Consider the following 17195-nt stretch of genomic DNA (forward strand, 5'->3'; position numbering starts at 1 on the left):
TGCCCTTATCCTTGTGGTTTTCCCTTTTTCACTGGTAACCAGTCTAACCATTCCAGATCTTCATGTTCTCATGATTTGCCTATTACTTGAGTACCTCTCCTCCATTGCCTTATACTTGCAATTTAAATTAACAGTTGAGTGGTATCCCATTTGTGTTGTGTTGTCAGATATTAGCATCTTCAGACAAGCATCTGGAAATCAACTCAAGAGGAAAGACATTGACCTTTTGAGAAAGGATAAAAGTTAGTGTTAACCACTGGATAGATAGATGCATGTTCATGTAAATACTCATCTTATAAACGGTCAGTTTTTGAGTGACTATGTTCACATTATGATAAGGGGGCCCCGCAGAAAAAAATTTTTCAAATGTGTAAAATAATCTTCCTCACTCAAAATCACATATCAAGCCTCTTATTTAAGAGAGCATCCATTTGATTGATACCACTAGAGAAGACTTTAATAAATTGTTCAGTCTTTTTTTATTTCTGGCTCTTTCAGAAAGTTACTTGAAGACTGTTTCTAAATATGAGTCTATGGGTAAAAATATAAAAGAAATGAAAAACTTCCAGGTGAGACTATTTAATTTTTAGGCACTATAAAAGGGAAGATTTTTCCTCTTGGTATTAACATGTGAAGAAAGAATAGAGAAAGTAGGTCTTGTGGGGTGCACCTGTAATCCCAGCATTTTGGAAGGCTGAGGTGGGAAGATAGCTTGAGCCTGGAGGTAGAAGCTGAAGTGAGCTGTGATCACACCACTGCACTCCAGACTGGGCAACAGAGTAAACCTTGTCTCAAAAAAAGGAGGGGGCGCAGAATTGGGGTTAAAAAATAGAGTAGATTCATTCTGTGGGCAACGTCTAGTAAAAAACTAGGTAATTAACATCTATCTCTATTAAATTGGACATTTGAAAGAGCTTTAGAAAAATCTGTACCAATCCATTCTTTTGTTTTGATGACATTATTATTATTATTATTATCATTATTTTGAGACAGAGTCTCTCTCTGTTGCCCAAGCTGGAGTGCAATGGCACGATCTCAGCTCACTGTAACCTCTGCCTCCCAGGTTCAAGCGATTCTCCTGCCTCAGCCTCCCAAGTAGCTGGGATTATAGGTGCCCACCACTACACCTGGCTAATTTTTGGGTATTTTTAGTAGAGACGGGGTTTCACCATGTTAGTCAGGCAGGTCTCGAACTCCTGATCTCAGGTGATCCACCTGCCTCAGCCTCCCAAAGTGCTGGCATTACAGGCGTGAGCCACCACACCCGGCAATGGTATTATTTTGAATGCAATAAATAATTATCACACTTGATGGTTGAGATAATGTTTCTGAATCATTTTATTTTGCATATATGAGCCCTGCTTGGAGCTAAGTAACTGCACAATTAAATTTTCATTTAAAGGAACAATAACAGCAGAAAGTCAAAAGCTAACTCAAGTAACAGGTGGTAAATGTTTGATATCTGTATTTTAGGTGACTTCACAGTAAGTGAATAGCATTAATAATATTAAATATATCATTTTCTGTTGTGTTCCTGTTAATCTTCAGCAGAAATATTTATTAACCTTAAATGTATTTTGAAATTGTTTTATTGTTAATGATGAGAAAAACAAATAGCATTTACCAGTTAGTATAATAAGGTAATAACCCCAAAACTCATCTACTCACCAACATGTTTCTCTGTTATGATGTACATGTTCCAGGTACATTTCCGAATTGGTGGCATTCTGCTTTCAAATACAGTTAGGAACCATATAACCATTGGATACTATTGAACATTTAAAACATTTTCCAAAGTTGAAGATGTTTTGAATATTTAAAGTTTATTTCTTTCAGTACTTAAAGAAACATAGACTGAAATACTGGGAGAAACAACTGGTCCACTGACTGCAGACCAAGATGAATTAGTCAAGAGATAATATAAAATTTGAGCCAAGGGTCAGTTCATCCCAAACAGATTTTGAAAGATGGTAAACTATTCCCTCCCTCTCAGATGTCTTCAAATTAATGTTTTGTTTGTTTGTTTGAGACAGAGGCTCACTTTGTTGCCCAGGCTGGAGTGCAGTAGCACAATCTCAGCTCATTGCAACCTCTGCCTCCCGGGTTCAAGCAAACCTACTGCCTCAGACTCCCAGGTAGCTGGGATTACAGGCACCCACCACCATACCTGGCTCATTTTTGTGTTTTTAGTAGAGATGGGGTTTTACCATGTTGGCCAGACTGATCTCAAACTCCTGACCTCAAGTGTTCCACCCACCTTGACCTCCCAAAGTGCTGGGATTACAGGCATGAGCCACTGGGCCTAGCCTGAATATTAGTACCATGTGGCTGCCTACCCCACTGGTGTGCACTATTGCTGGATCCTCTCCGGTGGGGTACCCCTTTTACTCTAGAGTCCTTATTCTGAAAGCCCCAGTCTAAAAGTTTGTTGCTTAATTCTGCTAATATTTCTAACTACCACCTTCTTCTTCCTTTTGCTAGTCAAACTCCTCTAACATATCCATTCAATTTATTGTCTCATATCTTTTCTGTCACACTCTTTCCTTAGCATTTTGCTAGATTTCTTTTTCACTCTATTATATGCTGGAAATGTTTTCTGAGAGATCTCCTGTAATCATCTTATTTAAAAATGGGACAGTTGCCTTTTACTTTTTATGCTGAATGACCTCTCTTTGCCACAGTAATGATGCAGTGGAAAGAATGTAAAAACTTGATTTCACTCTTGACTCTACTGTGTACCACTGACTGTGAGTCCTTAGGCAAGTTAGGAAACATCAGAAGCCTGATACAAAGATTAAATACTGTACACATGTATAAGAGGATATTATTAGTGGCTACCCATTTCTCCTTGAAATCTTTTTTTTTTTTTAAAATGGAGACAGTATCTTGCTCTGTCACCCAGGCTAGCATGCAGTGGCACAGTCATAGCTCACTGCGACCTTGAATTCCTAAGCTCAAGTATCCTCCTGGCTAATTTCTAATTTTTTGTAGAGATGGGATCTTGCTTTGTTGCCCAGGCTGGGAAATCTATTTTTATTTGATTCTGCAATGTTGAATTGTATTGTTTTTACTGACTTTTCCTCATCCTGCCACTCTGTCATTGGTCTATCCCAAAACTATTGGCCTATCCCAAGATTCTTGTTCCACATATTTGACGAGGCCATCCACTTCAATTCTAGATTAATCTTTGTAAAACACAACTAATTATATCTTAGCCTAAAACCTCCAAGAAATTCTTCTGAATGCAGAAATAAATATGCATTCCTCCAATTAGGATTTCAACCCCCCTGTTATTGACCCCTACATACATTTCCATTTCTATCTCCCACTGTTCTCTGTTACGCGCCAACAACCTGTAGTTCTCATTGTCCCTTTGCATCTGCTCTTTCCTCAATTTCTTCTTTTGCCCCTCATCCCCTGCTTGCCTAAATTATGTGTAACTTAACAAAACTCACATTAAATACCATGCTCTCCAGAATAATTAAAATTGAATGTAATATATTCTCTAATTCATGTAGCCCCTGACACATACTTTTTCTTCTGTGCTCTTACCTTATACTTTGTGTTAATTACCATCCCAGATTTGATTATATATAAGCTTCTTGAAATCAGGAAGGGTGTTTCATGGATTTTTTAGCAAGATCTAAGTAGATGAGGTGTAATTTAATGCCTAATATATAATAACAAATGTATATTCATTCTGAATATTTTGTTATATAAAGGAATGTTTTTCCCATTGCTCAGGCTTAAAATTCTGAAAAAATCTTAAATTTCCAAAAATTAATATTTACTAAATTAATTTTAGATTTTTCTATCAGAATCATGAATTAACATACGTCATTGGGCCATTAATTTTGTTTGAAAATAACAGCTATATTGAGTGATATATAATTCACCTATAAAAATTCACCCCTTTAACTTAAACAGTTCAGTGATTTTTAGTATATTAACAGAATTATGCAAGCATATCCACTATCTAATTTTAGAAGATTTTTATTGCCCCCAGTGGAAACCCATCAGCAGTCACTCAATTTCTGCCTCACCTCTATCCTAGACAACCTCTAATCTCCTCTCTGTGGATTTGTCCCTTTTCCTGGACATTTCATATGAGTAATACAATAGGTGGTCTTTTGTAGAAGGCTTCTTTCACTTAGCATCACATTTTCAGTGTTCATCCATTTATCATACTTCACTGCTTTTTATGGAATAATAATATTCCATTGAATGGATATGCCAGATTTTATTAATTCGTTAATCAGTTGATGGACATTTAAGTTGCTGAGTCATTGATTCTTTTTTAAAGGGAAAGGAAACCCAGTGGTTATTTAGTCCAGTATCTTCCTTTAATACATGTCAGATTGTGTCCCAAAGTGGTATTCCTAGACTTACATAGTTATTGCATTTCTTATTATTTTAGATGCTTGGTTGGTACAACACTTACATTCATGCACTTTCCTATTCATTCTTTCATATGCATAATAAATACTTATGGAGCACTAAGTGTTTATGATCTGAATAAACAAAAATAATTGTGGTTCATGTCCTCATGAGGTTCACAGTTTAATTGGGAATAAGCTTTTATTAAATAATCATATAAATAAACACAAAATTAGAACCATGGCAAGAGCTATAAAGAAGAGACTGGGGAACTGACCTTGTCAAGGAGTATATTTTATCTGTGATCTATGGAGAAGCAATAATTACCTAAGTAAAAAGGGTAGAGAAGAGCATTCCAAGCAGAGCAAGAGCACATGCAAATGCCCTGGCTATAGGAGCATGGCTTATAGGGGAAATGACAGAGGCAATGCAACAGGAGAGGAGAGGGTAGGGGAAGCAGGTGTGGAATGAGGCTGGAAAGTAAGGTTAAATGATGCCAAATCTTCCAGGACAAGGGAAGGGTTTTACTCACTTTCTGAGGAGTATTGGACCACTGAAGTATTTTAATCCTAGAGATAATGCAAGCAAAAAGAAAATGTGCATTCTTTTTACTTTTTTTTTTTTTTCCTCCCAGGGCTTAGCTGTGTTTAAGAAAGGCAAAATTTGCTGGATGATACATATCTTTTCTGCCAAAACTTGTGGTAGAATCAGTGGCATTTCAAGTTTTCTTTTATGTGTTTACCAAATAACTTGTTATCAAAAGTAAAAACTTGTGTTATTTTCACAGGATAAACAGCCTCCTTATTAGAATTCTCCAATTCAATTTTGTAAAGAACTATTCTTTCCAATTATCCTGCAGAATAAGCAATCATGGCTACTTGAGAAGTATTATAATAAATATAGAAAGGTCACATTTTTCCATTATACAATAAACATGTTTTAGACCTGTAAATTCTAAAGGTACAGAAACCGTTCTCTAAATTCCAATTAGCTAATGCCTATTTCTCTAGCCTAAGTGCTTTTGGCTTGAGAGCCATTCCTCCCAGGCACTATATGAATGGGACCCAGGAAGCTTTTGTAAAAATAATGTAAAGCTTTTGTAAAAAATAAAGGTCATGCCTCCATGGGCGTGAATCCAAAGCTTTCATTAAATTCTACAAAGAATCTATTACACAAAAATGTTAAAAACTAGGGTTTTTGAGAGTGGAAAATAATCTATAAGTTACTAGGAAAAAATATTTGGTCACTTTTTATACTACTTACAGAAGTTGAAACCTATACAGTTACACAAGACACCAAATATTTATTTATTTATTTATTTATTTTTTTTGGGAAAATAAATGCTTTTTATTGGTAGTGAATGGCTATGTATGCACTCTATATAGTAATAAATAGGCCACAAACCATTAAAACATATTTAAATATCCCATCTCTTCTATAATTTAATATCTACTATTTTTTTTTATTATTATACTTTAAGTTGTAGGGTACATGTGCATAACGTGCAGGTTTGTTACATATGTATACTTGTGCCATGTTGGTGTGCTGCACCCATCAACTCGTCATTTACATCAGGTATAACTCCCAATGCAATCCCTCCCCCCTCCCCCCTCCCCCCTCCCCATGATAGGCCCCAGTGTGTGATGTTCCCCTTCCTGAGTCCAAGTGATCTCATTGTTCAGTTCCCACCTATGAGTGAGAACATGCGGTGTTTGGTTTTCTGTTCTTGTGATAGTTTGCTAAGAATGATGGTTTCCAGCTGCATCCATGTTCCTACAAAGGATGCAAACTCATCCTTTTTGATGGCTGCGTAGTATTCCATGGTGTATATGTGCCACATTTTCTTAATCCAATCTGTCACTGATGGACATTAAGACACCAAATATTTAAACTAACAGCTATTATGTAAGCTAATATCTTGAAAACAATATTCTCTTTTTTTAAATTATGGACCTCAGATCATACTCAGGGATTATATTGAGTACTTGTGAGGAAGGTAGATTCCTGGACCCACTACAGACATTTAGAATCAGAATCCCTGGAACAGAACTCAGAACTCTGGATTTTTAACCAGGATCCCAGGTGATTTTGGTGTCAGCACATGTTTGGAAAGGTAACATAGTAAATAACAACATTCTTTCTGTGTTCAGTGTTTTGAAAAAACAAATTTATCCAATTCATTGAGTTTATAATAATAGTACCATGTAATACACACTGAAAAAAATATATGTAATATAATTTACAATTTAAAGATGAATTATGGACCAATGAAATTAAATAACTTGCCACATAGAGATCTGACTTTGTTTATATTCTGTCATAAAACCTCTTTCTGTAACTGCTATAGGTTACCTACTACTAGTTCCCTACTGTAAGAAGTATCTAGAAAAAGAAAGCTTCTTTTAGAGAGTGGAGTTATATGAGTTTATAACAGTGTCAGTCAACATCCACTGAAACCCATCGACAAAGTTGATCATCAACAAAGTTAAAGATTTATAAAGAACAAAGTATAACACATGAGCCTCTCTTGCCAAGCACAACTGTCTGACACTTTCTAAAAGAAGCTCTCAGAGGTAACACTTCACCGGCAGGAAAAGTGTGAAAATGAGAAAATTTGCTCCAAGTTGTTACAATTTAACAAGCAGGGAATATAAAGAAAAAACAAAATATTACAGTATGTAAAGTAACCCTAAAACCTATTAGCATGTGTCACTACCAAAAATAAATAAATAAATAAATAAATAAATAAATAAATAAATAAAGCTCCATGTAACTCATTAAAGGAGTGGAAAAAGACAGGTCTGTTAGGTTGCTTTAAGACATGAGCTTTAATAAGCATTTTACCCGAGAGAGACGGCTCTGTGATATGTGTGCGCTTTGTCACATGAATTGCATTTCTTTTCATGCAGCACCTTTATTGGGGATTAATAATAAAACTATTAAATTTAAAAACAAATTCTGAAATCAATTCTATTTTATAGGCCTTTACTAGAAAAGAGCTCTTTGCCAATATAATATGGTCTATTCATAAAATATTTTGAGAGTGAAAAGATACAAGTTTTCTAATTATTTGTTTATTTCTAGTTTCTAGTTACAATTTTGAAATGTTTGCATTTCAGTAATGAAGTCAGGGGTTAAAAAAATTTAATTTGACTTTTAAGGTGGCTTTATCACAATAAAATTGATTTCTTCTAAAATATCTTCACAGTTTATTTCTTTATGAAAAAAAGATTTTAATTCAAATTATTTAAGAGAAAAGATCATTCCTTTATGTAATGCTAAAAACCAACTCTTCAGGAAACTGGTAGCCAGAGTTTTTTTCTGGGCCTATTGTAACTGAGTTTGTCAGCTGCCATATAACAGCAGAAATAATATTTCTTATGATGCTATTGAAAAGTGCCATTCAGTCGGCAGCTATAGCAAGTAATATATTAAACGAATGAGAGAGCTATTAAATACATTATTTCAAGACTTTTAGGTGATGCTATAGCTGATCAATATTTGAAAATATTTTGGGAAATGAATGGCAAATGTCTCTTTTGGTCATGCATCAACTTCTCTATGACATAGAAACATAGCATTAAAACAAGTTTTACAGGAAATCTTATTTAAGGACATAGAATGCTATAGCTTCCTTTGGATAATTAAGGATCTTATCTTTTGGTTTAGCAGTGGCATTATGTTTTCTTATTAACACAATAGAAATCTATATTCCTGGTTTTAGTGTTATTTCAAAGTTATATCAGGATCTAATGAAACATGGCCCATTCATGGCTGCTTGCTACTGTAATAAATTCTCAGAGACTATTGCTAAGATTACCTTCTATTAGATCAAGTTCTCTTACCCCCGCTGTGCACATCAGTTGGTCTCCACACAATCAGTGAGAGTACTTTAAGAACTTGAAGTAGACTTGCTGGGCATAGGGAACGCATATTCTGTTTATGCTAACTAGATAGAACCACCCAAAACATGAGGCAAAGAGAAAGCCACAAATGGCTTCCAGTCTCTTAACGTGTTTTTTGTTGTTGTTGTTGTTGTTTGTTTTAATCTGTTTTCTTTTAGCTGAATGACTCTCTGTTTGGTTTTCTTTTAGCTGAATGACTCTCTGTTTGAAATTAACATTAGGAAATAGAATGAATGTGAAATGGCAAAAATAAAATCATAAACAAAAGAAAACAAAACTCACTAAACTCTCTAGGATCTGTAGTCCTTCATTAAGAAAGTGCCTCCAAAATCTTCCTTAGCGCCAAAGCCCCTGCTAAAGGTGAAATCGTGCAAGTCACTAGTTGCTGGGGGAAGCCCACGGTGCAGGTTGCTGACTTTGCAGTTTTGGGAAGGCCCTACATGGATCAAGGAGCTCAGTGGGGGTAGTGGAGAACAGCTCTACGTTGGAGTCTTGGAATTAGACCACTCAAAAGACTCAGAATGGGATTTTTTTTATTGTAGTTTTGTTATTCCAAGCCACAATTTTAAAAGATAAAACATTTTAAAGTCTGTCAACTATTCATTGGCTTAACATAGCTCTAAAAAACATTCTAACAGTGTGAGGTTGAAACCTACCTCTCAAGCAAACTTTTGTGCCTGCAAATACCAAAGGTAACTGATGTAGTCCCAGACGAGCCCAGGGTAACCCAAGCAAGGAGTCAACAGCCCTCGCATTCCTTTGGAACAACAATAATTAGAGCAGCTGGAATATTTGCAACCTCATTGGCTCACTTGCTGTGTTTTTAAGCCCAGGCTTTAATCTTATTTTTATGTTTTTGTATAAATCAGACACATGTGGCTTAATTATAGACATTAAGTGGCTACTAGGAACTTTAGATGAAAGCTTTTCAATACCGTGCAATGTCCGGGTTCTCTAGTGTCCTCCCCACTCTGCATTTTCTGTCTCATTGTGCTCCTCCTCCTGTGTTGATTTCTGCACTCCTCCTTCCTCCATTCCGACTGCCCCTCATCTCAGTGGTGCCTATTTACTTAAATCTAAGCCAATTAAATACAACATAATAATAGAACATCCTTCTGAAAAGAGCACAAAGTGTGGGGAATTGCATGGCCACTGACTGAATAACGGAAGAATGGGGAAACATCTTAAAAGAAATCCCCAATAGATGATTGATCTATTCTTCCTTTGCCTCCTATTTATAGGGAGGCAACTTCTTCTTCGTTTTTGTTTCCAGCAATCTCTATGCCAAGTCCCCCGCCTTTCTTTGGTAAAATCTTAATGATATATCATCATGTGTATTTCCAAGATTATTGATGTGAGAATTATTGTATTATGCATTCAGGAATATGGTTTTAGAATTTCCAGAACACTTGGGAGTGATAACATTGTAGATTGAGATATATTTCAAGGCTTGCTTTTATGTTGATATATCTTCTGAGCCAGTAAGTAATATTCTCACTCAATTAAGAGTTACTCACTTTTTAAAATGGGTTATTACAAGCAATCACTTTAGTAATAAAATGTTGGCTGCCACTTTTAAGAAAATAATTTGGGTAGGAAGAAAAGATATTTCACATTAGCATCACAGAAGGGGGAGGGGAGGGTGCCAGCTTAGTCCCCACTGTGCTAATTAAGTGATCATGCATTGCCTCTTGAACAACATGCAGCAAAAGATGAAGAACTAAAATCAGCTGGAGATCACCCTTAATTGTAAATTCTTCTGCAAGACTCCAGTGAGTTGATGAACTCCCTCTGCTTCTAGAGCTTTTAGCTTTTCATGCTAAAAGTAGATTTGTCAGAATTTCATTTTTCTGGTCAGATGACTGTAGCACAGCCTGTATTTCCCTCTCTCTGTTGTGGTCCCCTTTCCTAAATACATGCCTTTCCAAATTATCCACAATCAGGAATGTCAGAGGGTGTGGAGCTCAGGCAAAAAACATCATCAGTCAGCTGAATTCCAGTTTCTATAGACCACAGCTGGAATCTGAATGCTCACGTTGACCTCAAAAATAGCCTAGTGCTCTGTCCCCTGTGTTCAGCCAAATGCCTCTTCAGTGAAATCTCTGTATGTGCCTGCAGGTTGACAGATGGCTCCCAGCAGGTGAACTCAGGGCTATTAGTGAGTGAAATGCGTTCTTTCTCTGCCACAATCCTTCTCAAAGACAACCTCATGTCTTAAGAACCTTACAAAAGGCTTTTAGATGATAAGCAAAACTCAAGAGAAGAGTTGAAGCCAAGAAACCACAGATTAACATAACCATAGGGTTTCTGCTCAAGTTAATACATAGTTTCTTCATGAGAGAATACAGTAGTGCTAAGTGGTAAAAGAAAATATCATTTAAAGACTGATATTGACACTTTGCAATTTTCCAGAATTGTCAAAGCACTTTTCCAAGTACATAACTTTATATAATCCTTACAATGACTCTATAGAGGAAGTCTCATTAATAGTCTTCATTTTGAGAGTGGCAGAAGGCAGCCAAATGACTAGGCAGATAGGGGCAGGTCCCCAGTGAAATGCCACCTCCAAGTCAAAGACAGTAAAAAGCCTAAAAGCCAAGCAACAAGTTAAATCCTCTGACTGGATTGAGAACTTGTCTTCCTGTTTGTTGTGCTTTCCTCTGATTTGTGCTTACCCTTCACCTATTTTACATATACCTACTCTTTCCTAATTGATTTTTCTATGCTATCACGCCCTCCTTTGAGTGGTGTCTTCACTTTAACCTTTTCTGCATACTCACAAACCAATCAGCACAGATTCCCCATTCTGAGTTCATAAAAGGCCCCAGACTCAGCAACACAGGAAGAACTTGCCCACCACCCACCTTTGGGTGAGGGCACCATTCCTCCCCCATCCCATATCCCCTCTCCACTGACAGCTATTTTCATTGCTCAATAAAATTCTTCTCCCTCTCCACCCTTCAATGTCCTGCTGTGTATCCTCATTCTTTTGGGCATGGTACAAGAGCTCAGGAACCACCAAACACAGGTACAAGCTATAGCACAGGCGACCTGGCGCACACAAGCGTGTCCAAGTGAGACCCGGGTGGGGCATCACTGGCCTGGGGTCCCCAGCTTGCAAAGTGATCAAGAAGAAAAATCCTACATCAATTTTATTGCTAACAGTGATGATCCAAAAAGTTAGACTTGCCCAATATTACACAGCCAGTAAGTGTTCAAGTTCAGCTTCTATATGTAAAGTTTGAGTTCTTTTTACTTCAAAGACCAAATTTGATTAATTCCTAGTCAGAATGGTTAGGAAAATAAACTACATCATTCATTAACTCATTCATTAGACCTTTACTAACCCACTTACAAATCAGGGAGGCATTAAGCAGGGTATAAGATTTCATTGCTTATAACAGAGGAGCTCATCTACACAAAGTTAACCAGTACTGAGCACACCTTTCCATGTTTTGCAATGCATCTTTCAACTGTTCATTCATTGGTTGAATAGTTACTGAACAAATATTTGCTACCAAACGGGGTGTAGTGTAATAAGAAAACAGTCACTGTCTTTCTAGAGTATACACGTTAGTTGGGGTGGAGTGGGGCAGACATTAAACAAATACATAGTATGCATTGTTAGTGATAGTGTGTGAAAATAGACAGTGGGATGGGTATGTATTAGTCTGCCCAGCCTGCCATAAAGAACACCACAGACTGGGGGGCTTAGGTTCAATGAAGCATGGGCAGCCATGTAGCAATATGATTGGACAAAAAGGATATTATCTCATAATAATAGACTAGGCGGGGGGACCCAGCAAGACCTGTCTGTTCAGATGCTTCATGGCCTCTTTGCAACATTCCTTCCTTCCATTAAACAGGTAGATCAAAGCATTTACTTATGGCAAATTATTACACAGAAAGGTGGGAAGGAGGATACAGTGTCGGGAGTCATAATGATATTTTTAGGTTTTATGGCTGACTTTGGGAAAAGAGGGCTCTGGTTTCTGTGACCCACCTTAAGGAACAGGGATTCTAGTTTCTATGGCGTGTGTTGGAGAAGAATGAGGCCTAGAGACAGACAAAAGGACAGGAGAAGATCAGAAAGAAACTGCTTCCTAGGCCATCATTTTGGGTTATTGTTTTCTGAGCCCCAACGTTAGCCAATGAGCAGAGTGAGGGGGTTATGGTTGAAAAATTACCAAGAGACATCAAGTGTAGGTTGATTCTTACCAAACCTACCTAATCAGATTCTTGCTGAAGGCAGACCAAAGACACACATCAAAGCTGGGGGATAAGAAACTCAATCAGATATCCAGCGTGATCAAATGTCAAAGGTGGGGGATTCACTCTAAACTGATTTTAGATTCTTGCTCCAAGAATCCAAAGGAGTCAAAGTCAAGTCTTCTAGTTAAGAAGAGGGCTCAGAGAAGCCTAGCTAAAGTTTGGTCAAGGAGAGACTCTTTGCTTCACTCTGGTGTCTCCTCCTCTTCTTATAAGGACTCAGTCCTGTTGGATTAGGGCCCTACCATTATGACCTCATTTAACCTAAATCACCTCCCTAAAGCCCTTATCTCTGAATATAATCACATTAGCAGTAAGGACTTCAATATGTGAATGTTGGGGGTGGGGGAGGATACAATACAGTCCATAAAGGGTATAAATTAATAACTCTTCAGAGACACTTTGGCAGCATTGTTTGAAGTCTATTGTGTACGTATATGGTTTAACATTTTTTATCCTGCATATGTTTTTATTTTAAATTCAAAATATTATGAAAAAGTAGTTTATATATTTAATAGATACTAATGGCTTTTAGAATTGAAATAAAGCAGAAAAAAGGTCAGGAACATGAATTTCTTTCAATTTCAATAAGCCTTAATTAACTATATGTGGTAGTTTACATGAATATCAAATGAATGTAAGAAACAAGAACCATACATGAGTGAACAGAAACACTCCTGGAGTGTTTGGGGAATCGAAGAGTTCATGGAGAACACTTCAATTGAATGAGGAATTGAAAAATCTAGAGGAAGGAAGAGACAAAGGGAGCAGGGAGACAGGCAGAGAGAAGGAGAAAGAAGAGGACTTTGCAGGAGAGGAGAGAAATAAAAAGATGGAATTAATAGGTCTGCAAAAGAACTAGTCTAAGAAAATGTGAGGGTTTATAACACTAGAAAGTTCAGGATGAATACATTGTAGTCACAGTACAAAAGTCCTTGAGGCTAAACTGAAAAATTCAGATTTTGTCATTTCAAAAAAAAAAGTTTTGACCATGAGAGCTACTAATAAATCACTAAGTGGTATCCCAGCAAGATGAGTCTTATGACAACATGTGAACCTGCTCAGTTTTCTTGGAGCCGCTCTCCAATTTTTTTCTCCTACCACATGAACCTGGGTACTTGTATTGATTTGTTCTACCGTTTTTTAAAGATTGGTGTTCTGTTCGAATGGCTATTATCAAAAAGACAATATGTAAGTGTAGGAGAGGATGTGGAGAAAAGGAGACACTTGCTCACTGTTGATAGGAATATAAATTAGCACAGCCATTATGGAGAACAGTATGGTGGTTCTTCAAAAAATTAAAAATCAGATATCCACTACTGGAATATATCCAAAGAAACTGAAATCAAATGTCAAAGACATATCTGCATTCCTATGTTGATTGCAATATGATTCACAATAGCCAAGATATGGAATCAACCTGTGTCCATCAACTGATGAATGGATCAAGAAAATATGGGATATATACCTAATGAAATATAATTCAGCCACAACAAAGAAATAGATTTGCAACTACTTGGATAAACCTGGAGGGCATTATATTACATGAAATAAGACAGACACATAAAGACAAATTCCTCATGGTCTTACTTATATGTGAAATCTTTAAACGTTGATCTCATAGATGTAGAGAGTAGAATGGTGGTTATCAGGAGCTGTGGCAGTGATGTTGGGGGTATGTTGGGGAGATGTTGCTCAAAGGTAACAAAGTTTCTGTTTGGTAGGGGAAGTAAATTCAAGAGATCTATTATAGAATATAGTGACTGTAGTTAATAACAATATATTGTATTCTTGAAAAATGCTAACAGAATTGACTCTAAATGTTCTCACCACAAAAAAAAAGACAACTATGTGAGGTAATGCATATGATATCAAGCTGGATTTAGCCATTTTACAATGTGTACATATTTCAAAGCATCATATTCTACATGATAAATATGTATAATTTTATCTGTTAATGGAATAAATAATAAATAAAAGTTGGTGTTTTGTATGCAACTTAGAGACAAATGAACAGATGGCTTTCTGTCAAGGAATGTTACATTTCTTCAGCTATATTCTGATGCTGAGCAGAAAACAGAAGTGTAGTATATAAATAAGCAAAAATACTGACACATGTGCCCCATTGCTGCTCAACATTCCCTATATTGCAGTGCCAAATTGTATTTTATTTATAAAATAGAATATGTATTTATATGTATATATATTTAATCAGAGTCAGCATATACTAACAATTTAGCAAAATAAGTTTTAAGCTGATATCACCAAGCATCCTTGAGATGAAGATATTTATTGCTCACCAGATATCAGATATCCATTTATCCCCCATGTTTCTCCACCCCTTGCATTTAAGCAACATGTTCAGCCCAGTGGGCTGTAGGAGGAAGTGATGTGTGTCACTTCCTCATTAAGGCATTTAAGAGCCTGTGCTCAGCCCTGCAGATGTCTTCTTTTGCTGCTGCTGTAATCCTGAAGGCTGTGAGTTGAGCCACAAGAAGGATGTACCTAGATAACTCCATCACTGCATGAGAGAGAAGTGACCTGGAGAGTCTCCCTACTCATATCAGGATTTGTGTAAACAGGTTATAACCTTTATTGTGTAAAGCCTCTGAGGCTTAAGCCTTACTTTTCTGACTAATCTAATTGTTTATCCTTCACCTACTTGTATACTATTTTTACTGCCTTGAATTATGTTGAGATGCTTCAGACAAGACTAGATCATTTCTACTAAATCAGCTTAACCCAGCCTCTTAGTCCTCTACAATAGCCTGGAGCTTCTGTGTTTAGAGATGAAAGGAGGTAATTCGTACTGTCTACCTTACCCAAGTTCTCTGCTCCACTGAAGACCATATGTTATTTGCATAGGGATTTGCTAACAGCTCTTAATTCTTTCAAGTTATATTTTGAAATAAGCTTCCTTTGCAAGAAACATAAGTTTCTCTTAAAAGGAACTTTGACAAAAGCTCCAAGAAAGAAAGATCATTCTCTGATATTTTCAACTATCAGTGCCTTTGGGACACCATGACTTCCTTCTACTCACAAATAAGTAGATAACTAATTCTATAATAAGCATATTAGGGAATAGAAATGGTTTAGTAGCATGTTAGACTAAATGATTTTATGTTGGCATCTGTTCCACTATTTAAAAGACTGCTTGGATAATGGATATTTTCCCAACTGTTTTGGACATTCAGTCTTTAATAGCTAAAATCTTGTGATCCTGGACGAGTGCACTAAATTACATGAATTGCTCAAAATCTTGGTAGGTCAGATTGATAGTGGAGGTAGAGTACATTGTTATTGTTGTTTATTTGAGAATTGACTGAATAGGCTAATGTTAGTCATTGAGGTTAAGCTTAGCCTGTAGAAACACTATTCGGAGGCCAGGCTTGGTGGCTCACACCTGTAATCCCAGCACCTTGGGAGGCCAAGGTGGGTGGATCACCTGAGGTCAGGAGTTCAAGACCAGCCTGACCAACATGGTGAAACCCCATCTCAACTAGAAATACAAAATTTAGCCGGGCATGGTGGCGCATGCCTGTAATCTCAGCTACTCAGGGAGCTGAGGCATGAGAATCACTTGAACCCTGGAGGCGGAGGTTGTAGTGAGCTGAGCCTCAGCCTCCCAAAGTGCTAGGATTACAAGCATCAGCCACCATACCCAGCTGATGTTTTGCTTATCTGGCAAAGTCTATCAAACATGAGATTTAAAAACTAAATGATACGTACGTGAGAATGTGTTTCAAAGGAAACTAAAGAGTATATTCTGGCTCAACAATCCCGGGAAGATTTTATCTTGATGACTTTGTTGTTTAATAAAACCTGAGTTCTTACATCAGTTGAGAAAACCACACCATGGCAACATTTTCTCCAGGAGACTGAAAATCTGTATGAATTTATCATTATAGCCTCAATGCTGTAGGTAGCAAATAACTTGGACATAAATATGCCAACAGCCAAACATATATGCAGCCTAAGCACATTGCATGCATGTCTTATTTTACAGAGTAACCAGCTGATGAAAGCTGACTTAGTTTATAGCTGAACAAGTATTTTGGATTCCTCATTAAGTGATTTACTTAGGTTACTTTGTGATGCCAGTGTGCAGTGTACCTCCTATTCTCTGCCTTGTGTAGGCTACCTCTTAAATATAATTGTTAACCAGTTGACTTTGTCATGTGTTGTAAGTCATGATTCTCAACAGTGTTCATATCTGACTCTAAAAGGTTCTGGAAGGTAGCATAATCAAACCTGGTAGAAATAATGGAATGATAAAATGGGAGGCAGAACTGTGGCTGAGTATACTACAATTTGTTCAAGAAGCTGAATATGCTGAATAATAAAAGTACTTTGTAGGTACTTCTAGTAAATTAAAAGTTGCCATCAGTGAAATATCACTCCTCAGAGAAGCCACAAGCCCTTATGCTCAAAAATATCTCAAGCCAGAGTTGAAAATTCAAAACCAATTCTCAGTGTCTGTGGAGTTGGTATGTAACTAAAAGATTTGGGCACTTTCCAGCCTTGTGATGCTGGCAAGGACACTTAAACTCTCTTAGCCTGTTTTCTCATCTTTAAAGTAGGGATGATAATAGAGGATAATAGTGAGGAATAAATGACTTAATATATATGAAGTGCTCGGATCAT

The 17195-nt window shown here is 36.9% G+C and overlaps 1 protein-coding gene across 33 annotated transcripts in view; it reads left to right on the forward strand.

Moving 5' to 3' along the window:
- LOC105481123 (microtubule associated protein 2) overlaps positions 1-17195 on the forward strand; it is a 315665-nt gene that overhangs the window by 180467 nt on the left and 118003 nt on the right. The gene's annotated exons all lie outside the window — the stretch shown is intronic.

The sequence above is a fragment of the Macaca nemestrina genome, chromosome 11 (genome assembly GCF_043159975.1).
Source record: "Macaca nemestrina isolate mMacNem1 chromosome 11, mMacNem.hap1, whole genome shotgun sequence".
Classification (NCBI taxonomy): Eukaryota; Metazoa; Chordata; class Mammalia; order Primates; family Cercopithecidae; genus Macaca; species Macaca nemestrina.